Raw genomic sequence first — 14,871 nt, 5'->3', positions numbered from 1 at the left:
CCGCGATTATCACCTCAACAATCAGCGTATGCTGTACATTGTAAGACATTCAATAATGTGTGCAGCAGCATTTAGCATGTACTCAGTGCCAGATTTGAAAGGTGTTCTGTTAGTCGTAGCCGTATCGAGTTGGAATAGTGAATATAAACTACAGTTACAACCGGTACCGTAGCACGCGAAAATGGCAAAGAGGAAACAGACAGCTCTAAATGTACAGTTAAATCTTAAGATTCTAGATTAAGTGGACCGTGGTACCAAGAAAACAGCAATTGCAGAGCAGTCTGGAATACTTTATCTACGATTATTATGAATCGAGAAAAAATTATTAATGCTGCGGCATCAGGTTTTGGAAACAAATATAAACGACTGCGTATCGCCAAGTATGAAGACATCGAGACGTTACTGCAAGAATGGTTCAATGATATGCGTGCATCTAACATACCTTTAACTGGTCAAAAGCAAATGATTTTGCTAAAGATATTGACATCGAAGACTTCCGTTGTTCTGCTGGTTGGTTGTATCGGTTCCAAAAGAAACATTCAATTTCATCTGTACAAATTTGTGGTGAAGCAAATAAAGTTGGTGAGGAAAGTGCGAACAGCTGGTTGCATGAATTCAACCGAGTGAGGGAGAAGTATGCATCGTGTGATGTGTTTAATATGGATGAAACTGAATTTTTGTACAATCTTTTTACAAATCACACCCTGAGGATAAAAGGTGATAAGTGTCACCGTGGAGCACGAAGCAAACAACGTGTGACTGTTGTACTGTGCTGTAAAGCTGACGGCAGTGAGAAGTTTCGTCCCTGGGTTAATCGTAAATCCGAGAAACCACGTTGTTTTAAAAACATAAATATGGACACTTTACCTTGCATCTACTCTCACCACAAGAAAGCTTGGATCGATGGCACATCATTTCGCAAGTGGCTTCTTCGTTTCAACAGTCGAATGGTTCCTCAAAATAGACATGTTCTTCTTACATTGGACAGATGTACTGCCAATAACATTTATGATCGGAACCTATCCAACGCCACAAGCCGCCTTCATCCTTTGGATCAAGGCATAATCTCTTTTATAAAGAGAGATTATCGTAAGCGACTTGTAAGAGCTGCAATTCGTGCTGCTGAAAACAATAGTGCAACCCCAAATAGGAATCTGCTTGACGCAATAAAAGCCATCGTAGCAGCCTGGAACTCAGTATCGCCACATCATATAGGAAAGTGCTTTAACAGAGGTTGGAGACATACCAACACTGAAGATGTCCACGAGTTAGAAGATGCCACTTCACCTGATGAATGGACAGTTCTGCAGGACGTTGAGAACGCGGGGACTAATATCGAAGAATTAATTACTGTAGACGACGATATTGCCGCATGTGCTTCTGTGGAATCGGATGTGCCAACAGCTGTGAACGAGGTGCAAGAAGGGCCATTAGAAGAAAGTGAATAGGAAGAGAATACAGACACCATTCTACCTACCCGTCAGGAGATGTTTACAACCTTGGACTGTTTAGAATGGTTCGATTCAAGATCCGACGTCACTGCTGGGTTTACGGACGCTATCATTACAATTGGTTGTGAAATTACAAAATATTATCGTTCCCATGAACGTCAGAGACCCAGGCCGAATATGTTCCAAGAAAGTAACGTCCATAATTTGTGAGTATTGGAATTTTACAATCATTTCGTAGTGTTATAAGTCTACAATAACATGATTGATAGTGTAGAGTATTACACATTAGGTACTGCTGTACATGTATACTTATTAAAATCTCTGTTTTTCACTTAACACGAACTTTTTAACAGGAACTCCTGATTCTTCGGTCCCTTCGGATTCGTGTTTACGAAGTTTTACTGTATTAAAGTTTAACCATATTTAATTTACAAACGTGTCCTTCCTTTATAGATACACAATTTTGTGTGTTTACTTCAGTACGGAAGCATTTTTTGTCGTTACTAAAGTTTGCGTGCGCCATTTTATGGGCCACAGTCTTTTTTTTTGTAAAATAGGCCCTACGATAGAACCTGCAATCATGTTAATGTTACAAAGTCTGATATCCAGTTTAATACTTCGCAAGGAAAGGCATTTATTAAATTCACGTTCAATAACAAATTTTACCAAAAGATTTGCTCTCCAAGCTAAAATTGTGGGGCTTTGCTACTTTCAGAAGAAATTACATTAACTTGCGTACAAGTTCAATATTAAGTCTGTCATTTAATGAAAGAGGTCTCAGTTTTTTTAATGTTGTCGCCATTGGTTTACACTTTCATATAAAAATATTTCACACCCCGCAATTTCCTTCTATATTAATTGCAAGTAAAATAATTACATCTCAGTTAACGGGCGGTCATGCTGAAGTAGCCGTTTTGCGGTATCTTTAAAACTCTGTTTCGGTGCTCGCTTTTGTCTCGATTTTGTGGGCGAAGAAAACGACATTTATTTAAACACGTCACCATGTTGTTTGAACTTAATATTTTTCGATTATCCTATGTAAGCCGATAGAAATTATATGGAAAATGACTTATACAAAATTATTTCGTTACAGGTCTAATAGGAGGGCTTCGGGAATTCCCGTCGATGACCAAAGGATCTTTCCACCTTCTGCAGCGGCTACAGGAAGCTTTTGATATGGACAGAAAAATGATTTCATAATGATGAAAGTGGAAGGATAAAACTATATCAACAGACTTAGCATTACTTTTTACTTTACTTGCTTAAAAGATCACGAAAATTACCTATTTTTTGTGCTCTTAAAGAGGATTACACCCTTAAGAGTGCAACGGGAATTTCACTGTCAAGCAGAAAGGAGAAAGCAGATAAATGGAAAAGGTGCACTGAACGACCGTACGAATGAGAACTGAACGACCGTACGAATGAGAGACCTGTCCTGTGCCGTGATAGAAGAAATGGAAGTCGATGTGGAAGACTTAGGGGATCTAGTATTGCAGCCAGAGTTTAAAAGAACTTCAGAAGACGTGCGATCACATAAGGCTGAAGGGATAGAAAATCATTAGGAAAAGGACAAACAAACGCCTGTTCAATTTGATGTGTAGAATCTTTGAGTCTGGAGACGTATAATCAGATTTCGGAGAAATATCCTCCACACAATGCCCTCGGAGAAATATCCTCCACACAATGCCGAAGAAAGCGAGAGTGGGTAAGTGCAAACCTCATCGCACAATCAGCAAAACAGCTCACGCATCCAAGTTGCTGACAAGAACTTAATGTAGAAGAATGTAAAATTAAATTGAAGATACGTCAGATGAGGATCAATTTGGCTTTAGGAAAGATGAGGGTGCCAGAGAGGCAGTCTTGAGGTTTCGATTGATAATGGAAGCAAGACACGCTCATAGCGTCTGTCGATCAATAAAAAGCGTTCGACAATGTGAAATGGCCCAAGATGTTCGAAATTCTCATAAGAATGGAAGACCAACAGCGGAGTTCTTTGATTGAAAGAGGTGTAAAGTGCAGTCTTCCGCCACTACAGTTCAATCTAAGGTATGAAAAGTCTTCCCCAGTAGACTAGTGCAGAGGGCACCTAAACTAGTCTTCGAAATGGAAACTACAACAACAACAGAATACTTTGGATATTGATTCCGACCTCGTTTCAGTTAATTAAAAGCTCTTAATGAGTTTGACTAGCACTTGGCCCCTGTGAACTCTTCCTTCACCTGATCAACCGTATCTGATAAAGGTAAAAAAACGAGCGTAAAGATGTACTTTTATCACTCAAAGAACACGTTATCGACTTTTTTGTGTTCTTTTGAAGAGGTTTTCTACGCGTGGGAACGGTTAATATGGTGTAAGAGATTACGACAGATTCCGCTGTAGCAAACATTCGTCAACAGCCACTTCACGGAAGACTTCTTATGACCTCATTTCATTTAATTAAAAGGTCTTCATAAGCTTAAAGGCACTTGGTACGCAGTGAACTTTTCTTTCACATGATCTACATTATCTGATAACGGGAAAAGTGCGTAAAAGTGTACATCTGTTATTCAGAGAAAGCGTTATCGATATTTCGCTGCCTTTTAAAGAAGTTTCCGACGCGTGGGAACGGTTAATGTGGTGTGAGAGATCAAAACAGAATCGGTTGTAGAAAACATCATTCGTCAACAACCACTTTACGGAAGACTGAAATACTGCGAGTACGACTAGCAATCCACTGTCAAGTGCGCTCACCGAAACGCAGAAGGTACGAGTAGAACCTTACCTAGTTTATGCGCTTTTGTATCGTGAAGAAACATTGTAACACTGTTACATTCGGAAGCAATGCTTTAGGATTTTTTAGTTTTACTTTTACTTGCATTTGTATTGATATTTGATACACAAAACGCTATAAGTCATCCTTTTTAATTATTGAAAGGCAAATATTATAATAATCATCCTTATTCTTAAAATGAGATACACTAAATTTTTAAAAACAAGTGTCAAATACAAACGTCTTTCGATAAGTAGTGAACACCCACAACCGCTACTGTCTGTTATTGTGAAGTTATTTCTAACATTATTGGAGACGGGGCAACTGCTTCCAAACAGTTAATATTAGTACGTTGACTATTGAATGTAACTTCCGGCGAGCTACAAATAAAATACCGAAATAGTAGAAGAAAATAATGAGAGAAGTCTTCACATCTTTGTTCAAAAAATTCCGTAATATTCGTAATTTCGCGCCAGTGGTGTGTTGGAGCGAAATGCAGTTGTCATACGTTTAATGTGTAACTGCTGGAAGTTTCATTATTGTTTGTTAGTTATTGTTCAGTGCTGTACTGAGTAGAATGTTGTGTTGCAAATGGCTCTGAGCACTATGGGACTTAACATTGGAGGTCATCAGTCCCCTAGAACTTAGAACTACTCAAATCTAACTAACCTAAGGACATAACACACATCCATGCCCGAGGCAGGATTCGAACCTGCGACTGTAGCGGTCGCGCACTTCCAGACTGAAGCGCCTAGAACCGCTCGGTCACATCGGCCGAGTTGTGTCGCACAGTTTGCGTATTTCGAGATGGCAGAGTTAGTGGAGCTTGCATGAAACTCAAGAAAACCTTTACAGGGTCGCGCCAAAAGATGCAGGAAGCCTGTAGTGAGCCGGCCGGGGTGGCCGAACGGTTCTGGGCGCTACAGTCTCGAACATCCTGCCTTGGGCATGGATGTGTGTGATGTCCTTAGGTTAGTTAGGTTTAAGTAGTTCTAAGTTCTAGGGGACTGATGACCTGAGATGTTAAGTCCCACAGTGATCAGAGCCATTTGAACCCGTAGTGATGAGTGCTTAAGCCGTACTCGGTGTTAGGAATGTTTCACTTGGTTTAAATATGCCTGGACGGAAGTTAAGGATGACCGTCATTCAAGACGTCTACCGACGGCCCTCATGTCAGGAACGACAACCAAATTATGCGTGTCAGTCTAAGACTGAGTGTCCGACAGCCTGCAGAAGAACGTAACATTTCAGTTGGGTCACGTCATGAAATCATGACTCAGCATCTTGGCATGCGTCGTGTTGACGCCAAGTTCGTCCCACAGCTCATGGGTCAAGACCAGAAAGACCTTCGCCTCGCTATCTGCGAAGAGCTTATGCATCGCACAAATGAGAAAGAGACTTATTCTTCAAGCTTGCAGTGAAATTACGGAAGACATTGCCGTAGGGTAATCACTAATTTCAGTGTTCGTTTGAAGGAAGTTAGGAAACGAAATAGTGGACATATTGAGCATGTGACGAGTTAGAACAAATCTCCATGGACGGCTCTTCATTGTAGTATATGTTCCTTTCAGATTGTATTGACAATAAAGTTTATATTCAAAAACAAAAATGGTAACACATTTTGTGCGCCACGCTGTATATAGGTGGTGGTAGTATCGCGTACACAAAGTGTGGACGGGAAACGCATTGGCGGAGCTGTCACTTATAGTTGGGTAATTCATGTGCAAAGTTTTCCGACGTGATTATAGCCGCACGACGGGAGTTACAGATTTCGAATGCGGATTGGTAGTTGGAGCGGAGCTAGACGCATGGGACATTCCATTCCGGAAATCGTTAGGGAAGTCCAAGAACCACAATGTCAAAAATGTGCCGAGAATACCAAATTTCAGGCATTGCCTCTCACCATAGACGACGCAGCGGCCGACGGCCTTCAATTAATGACCGAAAACAGCGGTGTTTGCACGTAGTTGTCAGCGCTAACAGACAAGCAACACAACGTGAAAGAACTGCAGAAACCAATTTGGGATGTACGACGAACTGAGCCGTTAGGACAGTGAGACAAAATTTGGTGTCAATGGGCTATGGTAGCAAAGACCAACAGCACATCGCCTGGGCTTGTGACCATATCGATTGGACCCCAGACGAAAGGAAAACCGTGGCTCGGTCAGATGAATCCCGATTTCGGGTGGTAAAAGCTGACTGCAGGATTCGAGTGTGGCGCAGACCCTACGAAGCCATGGACCCTAGTTGTTAACAAGTTACTGTGCAAACTGCTAGTGGCTTCATAATGGTGCGGGCTGTTTTTACATGGAATGGACTGGGTCCTCCGATCGAACTGAATCGATCATTGACTACGAATTTCTATATTCGGCTACTTGGAGACCGTATGAAGCCATTCATGGACTTCATATTCCCAAACAACTGTGGAATTTTTTGGATGACAATGGGCCATGTCACCGGGCCATAATTGTTCGCGACTGGTTTGAAGAACAATCTGGACAGTTCGTGTGAATAGTTTGGCCATCCAGATCGTCGGACATGAATACCGTCGAACAAAAACCGTGGGACAAAACGAGAGGTCAGCTCTTGCACATAATCCTGCACCGGCAACATTTTCGCTGTTTTGGACGAGGATAGAGGCAGCATGGCTCAATATTTATGTAAGGGACTTCCAATGACTTGTTAGGTCCTTGCGACGTCAAGTCGCTGCAGTACGCCGGGCAAAAGGTCCTACACGATATTAGGAGATATCACATGACTTTTGTCTCGTCAGTGTATTACCTTTCTACGTCATCATAAATTACGAATGAAGTAGATATCGTTCCTCTTGATAAGCTGAAAAAATCGCTTGGCGTAAAACTTTAAAATACACTATTTGCCATTAAAATTGCTACACCAAGAAGAAATGCAGATGATACACGGGTATTCAATGGACAAATATACTAGAACTGACATGTGATTACATTTTCACGCAATTTGGGTGCATAGATCCTGAGAAATCAGTAGCCAAAACAACCAACTCTGGCCGTAATAACGGCCTTGATACGCCAGGGCATTGAGTCAAACAGAGCTTGCATGGCGTGTATAGGTACAGCTGCCCATGCAGTTTCAACATGATACCACAGTTCATCAAGAATAGTGACTGGCGTATTGTGACGAGCTAGTTGCTTGGCCACCATTGACCAGACGTTTTCAATTGGTGAGAGATCTGGATAATGTACTGGCCAGGGCACCAGTCGAACATTTTCTGTATCCAGAAAGGCCCGTACAGGACCTGCAACATGCGGTCGTGCATCATCCTGCTGAAATGTAGGGTTTCGCAAGGATCGAATGAAGGGTAGAGCCACGGGTCGTAACACATCTGAAATGTAACGTCCACTGTTCAAAGTGCCGTCAATGTGAACAAGAGGTGACCGAGACGTGCAACCAATGGCACCCCATACCATCACGCCGGGTGATACGCCAGTATTGCGATGACGAATACACGTTTCCAATGTGTGTTCACCGTGATGTCGCCAAACACGGATGCGACCATTATGATTCTGTAAACAGAACCTGGATTCATCCGAAAAAAAAGGCGTTTTGCCATTCGTGCACCCAGGTTCGTCGTTGATTACACCATCGCAGGCGCTCCCGTCTGTGATGCAGCGTCAAGGGTAACCGCAGCCTTGGTCTCCGAGCTGATAGTACATGTTGCTGCAAACGTCGTCGAACTGTTCGTGCAGATGGTTGTTTTCTTGTAAACGTCCCCATCTGTTGACTCAGGGATCGAGACGTGGTTGCACGATCCGTTACACCCATGCGGATAAGATGCCTGTCATCTCGACTGCTAGTGATACGAGGCTGTTGGGATCCAGCACGGCGTTCCGTATTACCCTCCGGAACCCACTGATTCCATATTCGGCTAACAGTCATTGGATCTCAACGAACGCGAGCAGCAATGTTGCAATACGATAAACCGGAATCGCGATAGGCTGCAATATGACTTTTATCAAAGTCGGAAACGTGATGGTACGCATTTCTCCTCCTTACACGAGGCATCACAACGTTTCACCAGGCAACGCCGGTCAACTGCTGTCTGTGTATGAGAAAGCGGTTGGAAACTTTCCTCATGTCAGGACGTCGTAGGTGTCGCCACCGGCGCCAACCTTGTGTGAATGCACTGAAAGGCTAATCATTTGCATATCACAACATCTTCTTCCTGTCGGTTAAATTTCGCATCTGTAGCACGTCATATTCGTGGTGTAGCAATTTTAACGGCCTGTAGTGTAGCAGGCGGCCTCGGAGGCAAGCGCACCGAATAAAATATTAGTTGCACCCTTAAAAGCGCGGACGGCTCGCTTTGGAACGATGTGGTTAGTGTAGACCTGTTATCAGGCGTGTATGTGTCCCTTCATCGGAGTGAAGTGATGCGTGTACGCCAGTCGGTTGTATGAAATCAGCACAGTAAGATGGGGCGACGTAGAGACGTGGCAGAATTGCAGAAAGGAGCTATCGTGTTCAGACGTGCTAATTATATCGGTAAGCTTCATCCCTAGTGTGATACACTAGGAATGAATCTACCAGATTTCTTGGTGTGTCAACGCGGGTTGTCCAATGTGTTTACAAATATTCCCACCTCAGCGGTGGTAGCGGTCAGTCCTTATTGTGTGCTGCGGCCAGTGTTGACAAGTTACGTACTACTCGTGTCGTCTCGCGTAGCCTCTACTAAGAATCAACCTGCAAATCAAACATACTTCGGATAAAAAGTGAAACTGGAAATTTGTGGTAAGTTCCTATGGCACCGAACTCTGAGGTTATCGATCCCTAGGCTTACACACTACTTAATCTGACTTACGCTAAGGAGAACACATGTACCCATGCCCGAGGGAGGACTCGAACCCCTTACGGGTTGGTGCCGCGCGAACTGTGGTAAGACGCCCGAGACCTCGCGGCTACCCCTCGTGGCGATAAAATGTGAACTGCGATCTATAACATAGAAGTTATCAAAAATCTGAAAGTCGTAAGCCATTTCAGCACGAAGCACAGTTACAATTAGGCTGCTTACGTCGGTCGCAGCATTCCTCAAAAGTCATTGTAGTATGATAAGACAAGTAGTTAAGTCATCACAAACCAGTTTCCTTTGTGATGTAATTGCCTAACAGACCAGTTGCTTACGTAAAGATAAACAAATACATCTTTGTTCCCTTGCCTCTTAACAGTGCGGATATGATATGGTCGTTTCAAGAAACACTATAATTGAGAAATCACACTGCTGTCCAAAATTACAATCACAAGCAGAAATTTTATAAAGTTGCGTTTAATTTGCCACAAAACCGTGTAAATATATGATAGTAAAGTAGAAATAATCTACAGAACACAGAATGTAAACCACTGTAATTTGCATAACTCCAGACAAAAATTTTCCAACTTAACGGATTTGCACACACATTCAGGGAACTGGTTAACGTTTATGTGAGCACCCCTGACAGCAATACATGCCTGACAACGACGGGACATAATGTATGTGAAGTCATGAGTCTCATGTTGAGGCAATTACGCCCAATGTTCATTCACAGCTGCTCGCAAGTCTTTGAGAGTGGTTGGTGGATGCTGGTCTGCTGCATACTGTCTCCCTAGTGCAGTCCAGACATGCTCTGTGAGATTAAAATCTGGAAAGCGAGCAGGGCTCGCCACACATTCAGTATCTTCCGTTTTCAATGACACTTCTACCACCTGTGCTTTGTGAGGTCGAACATTATCGTCCATCAATACGAAGTCTGGGCCCACACACCTCTCAACAACCGCATGTGAGGTCCCAAGATCTCGTCGAGATACCTAACAGCATTTAAACCTTGCCGATTCACCCGTACTATTGCATGAAGAGATGTTCGATTGGTCAACATAATCCCTGCCCACACCATTAAGGATCTCCCTCGATATCGGTCTCTTATCACAATTATTGGATTCCGAAATCCGTGTTCTACGTTCCCTCCAGATGCGAATGCGTCGAGAATTACTCTCCAGAAAAAAATCGGGAAAAGAACATTGGCCCACTGTTCAACCGCCCAGGTGAGATGGCATTTTGACAACTCCACTCTAGACGTTCCCTCCTGTGAAGACGCACCAGAGGTGCACATACAGAAAGTCTCCGACAATAAAGGCTACTCTGCCGGAGCCTTCACTACACCGCTGTCTCGATACAACACGTCCAGTGTATGCTGCGGGGTCAGATGCCAGTTGCCGTGCAGTACTAAGGCGGTACCGTCGTGCCCTTACAGCCAAATAACGGTCCTCCCTTTTTGATATCACTCGTCGTCGGCCCTGCCCTGGTCTTCGGGATACTGTTTCGGTCTTTATAAGTTGTCACCACATCAGAGAAACAACAAAACGAATCACATTAAGCCTTCGGACCACATTAGTTTGAGACTGTCCTGCTTCTTTGTGTCTACTGCACCGTCTATGACTATATGCACAGCGATTGTGGATGTGGGACTACCTGGAAAACCCTACCCCGTTTGATAGGTGCCCTGACGTCATTGCTGACTTGGTTGATCGTTAACCGGAATGCCTTGGACATCTATTGAAGGTTTTTGTGATTATACCGTGATTTAGACACAAGACGGATAAATGGCGGTTTGTTGCTTTATTTTTTGGACGCCAGAGCATATGCAAGGGTTAAAATTGTTATGAACTGGATTTTCGTTCATCAGACTGCGATCTCGATAAAATTAGCTTAAAGACGCATATTATAAATGCACGAATCGTTTCGGAAAATGCATTAACTGTGGCCGTCATCTTCAGTGCGATGAATGGTTTGATGCAAATCTCCTGGGTTGTTTACCCTGTGCAAACCTCTTTAACTCTACATAATTTCTGCAACCTACGCCCATCTGATCCCGCTTACCGTAGCCAAGTCTTGAGCTCCTTCTACAATTTTACAAACGCCACACTTCGCTCCATTAAAAAAAAATGGACGATACTTTTGCAGTGGCTAGGTATGTTGAAAGTACTGCCAGGAGTGGCTGAAATGCTGCATGATTTGGTTTTACCTCCTCAGTAAGCTCCATTAGTAATCGCCTGATCTAGCACGACACACAATATTACTCTGCCAAGAAAAGTTGCGCAAAATAATGGCTACATTTGTCCGACACTGCACGTGGTTTGAAATAGTTGAAATATGAAAGTTTATTTTAATGTCCGGGATTTGACTTTCTGCTACTTGTTGTCTTGGCAGAAAAGCCAATACCGTGTTACTGGAGGAGGCCGAAATGCACGTGTTTTAGCTCACGCAATTAGTTTGATACTTAACTTTAATCCATTAATGATGAAAGTCGCTCTTGACGGTACATGATTCACAATATTATATGTTCAGAATACATTTTTGAAAAATATGACGCCTTGCTAGGTCGTAGCAAATGACGTAGCTGAAGGCTATGCTAAACTGTCGTCTCTGCAAATGAGAGCTGATGTAGACAGTGAACCATCGCTAGCAAAGTCGGCTGTACAACTGGGCTGAGTGCTAGGGAGTCTCTTTAGACTTGACCTGCCGTGTGGCGGCGCTCGGTCTGCAATCACTGGTAATGGCGACACGCGCGTCCGACGTATACTAACGGACCGCGGCCGACTTAAAGGCTACCACCTAGAAAGTGTGGTGTCTGGCGGTGATACCACACTACTTGAAATAAGTGTTTAAAAGAAAAAAGTGACATATATTCACACACTAGCCAGATCATAAAACTGTTGGAAGTCCATACTCTAAGGTCTACAAGTCTCTGGTTCACTGTTATCCGTTCGCCTTCTACAGTATATTTCTCCCTCTGCAGTCAATACGTAATGCTCCTTTGAAACCCTCAGCAACCTCTGATTCTTACAGTTTATTATTCCAATCTCTTATATTTCTTACTTTTTAGTAAATTCTCCAGTTTTAACCTGCAGCTCAAAACTAGTAAAATAGAGTCTATACCCGCTCCTAGAATGGTTTTGTTGTTTATAATCTGGTTTCGAAATCACTGTCTTACCATTACGTGCTCTAAATGAAATACTTGTGTCTCCGCGTCATTTGCTTTCTTGTAAAATAATATTACATAAAAAGGATACAAAAGTTAAAAGATACAGTTTGAGAGCAGTGTAAGCTACACCCGCCCCTGGAATGGTTTTGTTGTTTATAATCTTGTTTCTAAATCTCTGTCTTACTATTACTGCTCTGTCTGAAGTACCCGTGTCACCAAGTCGTTTGCTTTCTTGTAAAAGAAATTGATACAAAAGTTAAAAGATACAGTTTGAGAAGAGTGTACAAGTATCGTTTAGTACCGTAAGCTACTTAGGAGCTAGCAAAGCGCTGGCTTATTTATTTACCGTTAGTTTGTAGGAGCCTGGAGTAGGAGCAACCCATTAGTTGTATTCGTCATTCAAGTTGTAGAGAATGATCCAGTTAGCCACTTGCTAGTAGTCTGCATTCTAATTTGGTAATAAGTACGTAAAATATAGAGTACACTTCTGTGAAATTATCAGCTTTTTTTGGAAAATTATACTAGTCAAAACTTGACTATTTGCAGCGACTGCAACGTCCCTAAAGGCTCTAAAGGTATAATGAGATTCGTCGCACACTTCTCTAACTATAATGTCCTAGATACGTAATTTTTATTCCAGATGATAAGAGCACAGGAAATAGTCTCCTTTTCTTGCAGGTTTTATTCGGCATATCTAGATTTCAGCTAGTGCCTAGCCATTATCAATGCACCATTTTATCGTATCTGTGTACGTTCTGATACGTCAGTCCCCTCTTGTTCGGGGGTTTCTGTCACAGCTCTTTCAACACTCGTTGAGTGCACCCACGTTCCTAATGTAAGGTAACCAGATTTTTTTAAAAATTTAGAATGCATATAGTTTATCATCGTTGCTCCCATCATCTTGTAACACTCGATAACATGCAACAAATCGCGTAATAATGTCAAACGATACACACCGGCAACTTATATGTTCGAGCCAAATTGTATTAATTTTAAGCAGATATCAAAAGGTGGAAAAATACACTGTTCAGTTGTTACTGAGGTTTCCTACAACACCTACCATTTAGTGGAGTCGGGTAGGAAAAATCTGTAGTAATACGTTCTGGCGATCGCGCTGGCCATGGGAACAGGATATGCCCTTCTCCTCATCGTCCTTTTCAGTTCTTCTCCCTTTTATTATTCGTCGCCTTCGCAAAACTTTCTCGTTATCCGTGTTAGCATTGTAGTATTTAAACTAATTCACATATTTATGTTTATAATCACACTGATTTACATTGTTTAATATTTTTTCTGTCTTTTAACAGTATTTATAGAATTAAAAATCCATTGATCTGTGGGCACATGTAATGCATCCCCACTGACAACGACGGTGCCCAGTTAATTAAGACTGCTTCCAAAAGAAGAGTGTGCGTGAGTGTGTGAGCCGGCCTGAGTGGCCGTATGGTTCTAGGCGCTACAGTCTGGAACCAAGCGACCGCTACGGTCGCAGGTTCGAATCCTGCCTCGGGCATGGATGTGTGTGATGTCCTTAGATTAGTTAGGTTTTAATTAGTTCTAAGTTCTAGGTGACTGATGACCTCAGAAGTTAAGTCGCATAGTGCTCAGAGCCATTTTTTGTGAGTGTGTGCTTGTGTCACGAATCCCAATTAGTTGATCACTGTCAGTGTGATGATATGTGTTGGTACTTGACGAGATGACACATCAATGGATTTTTAATGCATACTGCCTGACAAAAAAGTGAAGCACCCAGATGACATGGTGGGTGTCAGTGTAACTTCGTAAACACGCACATGCCGTTGGTCAGTGAAGGCAGACGTACCCATCGTAAAGACCATAAGAGAAGATGCCCTATTGTGCACCAAACACATCGTAACCCATTCACATCTGCACCTGTCAACAGATATACGAGGCGCGTTTGAGAACTCCGTGCAAAAACAAAAACTATTTACATGTTTGGGTTAAACCTTTTTTATTTTGCGACGTACTTACACTTATACACTTCGTCCAACGCTGTTCTAGTTTTTTGATCCCTTCGAAATAATAGGAACTGTCCAAGTCTGCAAAATAGCTATTAGTTCAGCAATCACCTCCTCGTTTGAATAAAATTTTTGTCCCGCCAGCCATTTCTTCAAATTGAGGAACAAATAGTAGTCCGAGGGAGCCAAGCCTGGAGAATAGGGGGATGTGCAACGAGTTGGAATTCTATTTCCATTAATCTTGCGATCACAACTGCTGAGGTGTTTGCCGGTACATTGGCGTGATGGGAAAGGACTTTTTTGCGGTCCAGTCGCCGGCGTTTTTCTTGTAGCTCGGTTTTCAAACGGTCCAATAACGATAAATAATATGCACCTGTAATAGTTTTACCCTTTTCCACATAGTCGATGGGGATTATCCCTTGCGAATCCCAAAAGACAGTCGCCATAACCTTTCCAGCCAAAGGACTGGTCTTCAGCTTTTTTGGTGCAGATTCTCCCTTGGTAACCCACTGTTTAGATAGCTGTTTGGTCTCAGGAGTATAGTAATGTATCCATGCGTCTTCCACAGTGACAAAACGATGCTTAAAATCCTGCGGATTCTTCCTGAACAGCTGCAAACCACCATTGCAGCACTTCACACGATTCCGTCATCCATCACCATACCATGGATTTTATCAATGATTGCTGGAGTCGTAACCTCCACA

General features: G+C 42.6%; 1 protein-coding gene across 1 annotated transcript in view; it reads left to right on the top strand.

Annotated features, from left to right (window-relative positions):
* The first annotated feature begins 4,063 nt into the window (after positions 1-4,063).
* The window catches only part of LOC126271867 (lysosomal acid glucosylceramidase-like), a 195,053-nt gene continuing 184,245 nt past the window's right edge, over positions 4,064-14,871 (top strand). The window contains exon 1 of the mRNA XM_049974206.1: positions 4,064-4,194. The gene's annotated coding sequence lies outside the window, so the exon portion shown is untranslated. The remainder of the gene's footprint in view (positions 4,195-14,871) is intronic.

This window comes from Schistocerca gregaria, chromosome 5, assembly GCF_023897955.1.
Source record: "Schistocerca gregaria isolate iqSchGreg1 chromosome 5, iqSchGreg1.2, whole genome shotgun sequence".
Lineage (NCBI taxonomy): Eukaryota > Metazoa > Arthropoda > Insecta > Orthoptera > Acrididae > Schistocerca > Schistocerca gregaria.
The sequence above is the reverse complement of the archived record's forward strand: the minus strand, read 5'-3'. Positions and strand labels throughout refer to the sequence as shown.